Source organism: Dermacentor silvarum, chromosome 10 (genome assembly GCF_013339745.2).
Source record: "Dermacentor silvarum isolate Dsil-2018 chromosome 10, BIME_Dsil_1.4, whole genome shotgun sequence".
Taxonomy (NCBI): domain Eukaryota; kingdom Metazoa; phylum Arthropoda; class Arachnida; order Ixodida; family Ixodidae; genus Dermacentor; species Dermacentor silvarum.
This window is the reverse complement of record NC_051163.1, coordinates 42,980,112-42,984,915: the sequence shown is the minus strand read 5'-3', so window position 1 is coordinate 42,984,915 and position 4,804 is coordinate 42,980,112. Positions and strand designations below refer to the sequence as shown.

Genomic DNA, 4,804 nt, shown 5'->3' with positions numbered 1-4,804 from the left:
GGAAGAATTCCCTCCCTGTCATTGCTCGGGGTTCCACAGAGTCGCACTGGAGTCAAGTTTTGTCGGTTGACATGGTGTCTGAAGCTTAATAATAAGTAAAGGTAATTGTTAACGGCAATGAAGTAATGGAAAAAGTTCGTCGTACGACGAAATTCTGGTTTAAAAAACACAACGCGTCGTAAAGAAATGAAACGTTGACGTCAGCGGGGCGACGAAGCGCCTAGACTGCAGTCCATCAATGGCGTTGCAGCGCGCGTCTCAAATCGTGTCGATGATTGCGCGTATCTTCTCCAAGCGGTTCAGCTGCCCATTGCACGTGTAGGGCGACAGTCCACCAGTGACATTGTACACCAGCCATCCCACAGAAGGCAAACTGGTCCCGGATTGGTTCAGGCGCTGGTAGGCACTCCTCATCTGCGCATAGAAGAAACGGGCCACCACTATCCTCCGGAGACCCATGGTACATTATATTAAACACTGAATTCGATCCTTTCCAGAGCTAACTCTAAACGATTACGTATATTACTCATCGCGGCTGCGAAATCGGGTACTTGTGCAACTGTTAGGAAGGGAATAAATCATCTGCTTACCGTCAGCTTTCCAGAATATTGAAACTAACTTGTCTAGACCATTGTGTCGTCACAGACGACAAGAAGCCCACCTGAAATAGTTTCTAATGCCCCGATATGAAGGGCAGGCAGCACTAACTTGCAGGCCCGCCACGCGATGGGACATCTTCATCAATTTTGTGCAGATAGCGAAAAGCGACTTTTACGGTAACAAATATGAGGAGACAGTTACTTTGTCCATGTTCATAGGTATTTCGTTCTCAGCATGTCACAATGTCATTTAAAAGGGGTGAATGCCTCTCGTTTCTAACATACCACTGATAAATAAAAGACAGGCATGAAAAGGAAAAGTTCCATGCGCGACCTTCTCATGTTCGTTCTTACACGCTCACTGGGAAATCAGCCGCGAGTGTTAACACTTGGTGTGACAGTGTCGATTAAGTCATCCTGCGAATCATGGGCAGCAAAAGGCTTCGTTAATATTTCGTCCATGCGGTTGGAAGTGTTGGGAGAATGTTTAGACCGTGTAAGACTCTACACCAACTGCGGCCTTTCCAAGATGTTCCTATGTTCATCGCGTGCGCTTAGGCCTGACTCAGCAAGAAAGGTGCAGCGCACACGATACTAATCACGGTGTGGAAAAAAAAAAAGGGTGACAAAACCTTCCCTGGCCGCGCCTCCAATCGGGGTCTACCACGGGGGAGACAAACATTACACTGTGTAGCTAATTAAAAAGTGAAATTATTCCCGCATCTTCTAAGGAATCTAAGGAATGTCGCTGGTGCCAGCTTTTCGAAAAGGAAATGTGTTCGCCGGGGGAGCAACTGCATGACATTTACTACCCTAAAAAAGCTCTGCGTGTTAGGCCAAGAGCTGCATCGCTGCCTCAATGTCTGCGCGTTGTGTCGAGGCACCCTAGTTTTGTAGTTTTGTAAGGCGGAGGGAGATTAAAGAGTCGCATTCGGCGATGGGTAGGACGACACGGAGGCAGGAGGGCGGGCCACCCGCGGAAGGGTTGGGGAGTCGCTAAGAGTGGTTGGGAAGGAGTAACGTAATGCGGTGACAAAGCAGGTAGCGACGTACTCACCGTCGCATCGGATATACCTATGGCGCCTGGTATCCTCCAGCGTTCATAAGTAACGTGCTAGCTATAGCTGTCATTATACTGCGCCTTTTGAGTTAAACTGTAATTATCAAGAAACTGAGCACATTTATAGACTTGTATTATTGCGATAGCAATTATAAGGACACTCCAAGTGTATTTTTGCCATCGCCGACGTCGTCGCCGTGAGGTTCCGTATAAGGGTACCGTTTTCGAGAACAAATTACGGCCATCAAATGGTCGCAAACACCCTGCCACGGCTGCTAAATTCTTATCTAGAAGCCGGAGTTGACATTCATGTCTTGACACCATCGGAGCTCATTTGTCTTGCGAAAACTATAATTTAAATCACCATGGTACAGTGAAACGACGTGTAATCACAGTGAAAGAAATGTAATTATTCCCTTTAATCGATGTAACCCACTGTTTTTTTTTTTTTTCATTTCTGAAAGTGTTCTTTGCCACCGTTCTGCCAATATGTAAAGGGGGCCAGGGACCACTCAAGCTGCCGATAAGCAGCTTTTACCTTGCCCCCCTCCATTTGCTTGTAAATGGGCCCAAATAAAATGAAACGAAATGAAAATGAAAGTTCAATGGCGATAAAACCGTCTCCCCGCCCCTAACGCTGCGTGCGCGAGTGAAAGCGTGCGTGGGTGAGCCGGCAACCGCAGCTTAATCTCCCGCACGCGAGGAAGGAAGGCGGCCGGAAGCGCTCGATCTTCGTTCGCGTGCGATGTACGGGGAGGAGGATACGTAGACGGCGGGTGGGGAGGGGGGCTGTGTTCTGCTCCCGCGGCTGCTGCTCACGGAGCTGCCGCACAGGCGCCATATCTTGAAAGCGATCTGTGATGTGGCCGAGGTGTGCGCCCGCGGGGGCCTCATCTTGAACGCTATCAGCGATGGAGACAAAGTGCATTCGCCGTAGCATCGTGTGCGCTGTGCTTTCGACGTTTAATTCACGTTGAAGCGAGAGCCAGCGGGAAGGTCAATTTGCTCGCTGCCGCTGGCGCGCTTTCTAACTCCAGCGTTTTGACGAGCTTCCGCGGTCATCGAGCGAGGTGTGTTCATGTTTCCCTGTGCGCGCGTGACACCATGCTTGTTTATTTAGTCAGTAAGCGAAAATTTACAACTTTATACGGCCGTTAAAACTACTATCCTTACTTCGTATAGCTATCTACTAATTTGCTATCGCAATCGCCTTTCGGGCGGAACTGCGAATTTTTTGCTAATGTGATTGAAAACTGCCTACTGCTTCTTATAAAACATGTTACACTTTCGTGTTATGACCGATTCTCTTTGAAAAGGGATCAACCAATATTTTCTTTAGCTTCAAGACCAAGGATGTTCACTTAATAGAAAAAGTGGAAAGTTCTATTTATCACGTCCGTGGCTCCTTTGAAGACAAGAGGTACGCTAGGTCGGTGAGTGGAGGCAAGTGTTCTCACCTTGTATTCAATCGTGCCTTGAGTATCGAAGCTGGCCACGTCTCTGGCCCCGACCTTGACGAACGCACATCCTCCACCGCCCCCATACACAACCGTAGGACTGGTTTTGGCAAAATGCCTGCCGCACTCCTGCAAAGGCGTCAGGCCGACAGAAGCTGGGATCAAAAGCGTCGATTAAAAAAGGGGGCCATGACACGGTCACCCCGCTATTCTAAGTTTATGCTTCTAACTGAGAGTCGAAGGGCCACTGTAGCTATACACATAATAAAAAAAGGAAAGAAAGAAAGAAACGCGGCTTTCAGAGCCCAATCTGACTTGAAATTACAATTTTAAATGGCTGCCTCTAAGCCCTTTCATTGACAGTGACCGCCATTTTTACATAGCTTGTTGGATGTCAAGAAGTGCAGGGCCAATGGAGCAATAAAATAAACTAGGAGAAAGCATTTCGTCACGTAGCCAGCCCCAGCAAGCCAACTCTCCGTGAAGCCACCCCCTACGCCGTTTCGCCCTAAGTAACTCAGTCCAACACGTGACCCTGCTGCTTGGCGAACTCAACCCAGTGTGCTTGGCTCGCGGTAGGTTATAATCAGAGGCCGGATTTTAGGCAAATGCCTTTTTTGCACTCCTATCACCCCAATTTGATATATGAGCATGAATTAGAGGATAAGGAGGGCCTTTATAGTGTTTTTATAGTGCCTATAAACCGTGCCGGGCTCTCCTATAGATCTACGCTTTGGCACCCAACGACTCAGCGTGGGCATCGCCGTTGCATTGTGCTCACTCGAGCGATAAAAACAGCACAAACCACTGGACGCGCCTGCAGCATTCCTGAAGAATGTCTGTTATCTCGGGCTGACCGCCCGACCGATGCGCGCACGAGACAACGAAACCATGCGTAAAACGCCCACATTTACCACACATAACGTACACAAATTCACCGCCCGTAAGGGTAATTGCTTACAAGAATCCTATACGGTTGAACTGCAATATCAACATTCCCATAGAAAATTTGTATCGCGCCAAATGCGCAGAAATTTTGCCAGCTTGCTGTGGGAAGCGCATGGTTGAACTTGCCATGATTTTTTTTTTTTTACAGTGAAGCTGTATATGGCTAGTTTCCAGCGGATCGATGTCCCTAGACCCAAAATCCCAAAGATAGTAGTGCAATACCGGGCCGACACGCGGCGGAGGTGGAGCAGGCTTCAAGCACTCGGCCGACTTGCAAAAATAGGTTTAATGTCTTGGGTCCAAATAAAAGCCGTATCAGATGTTAGACTGATAAGAACAGATACTACACTATGACCCAGGTTACTACACTTTGACAAATACTACAGTGTGACCCTGGCATATTGTTGCTATTTGCAGTTCCCTCAAAACAAAATTCAAAAGTTCACTAAGCAACCCTAGAGACATGTATAGCTCTTTCAAAGGTACTTTTCAGTGCATTTCTTCGGCTTAATTGAAAAGGTCCCACACTCACGGTAGAAATTCCGGGCAAATATTTTTTCGTCTTTGAACATCGCGCCCAGAACACGGCACTGAAGACAAAATTGTCGCAAAATTTCGTAGTGCTCTAGCATTTTTTTAAGCTCTATGTGCAGGCAGAGCACTGAACATGTTACCTGGTTCCTTATTTCGACAGAGGCAGATACATTCAGTTAACTTATTTTTTAGTACGAGTTTGCAAC

At 47.5% G+C, this 4,804-nt stretch overlaps 1 pseudogene; it reads right to left on the bottom strand.

The window, feature by feature from the left end:
- Nucleotides 1-4,240: 4,240 nt before the first annotated feature.
- On the bottom strand, nt 4,241-4,445 carry LOC119432075 (U2 spliceosomal RNA; annotated as a pseudogene).
- Between the last annotated feature and the right edge of the window lie 359 nt (nt 4,446-4,804).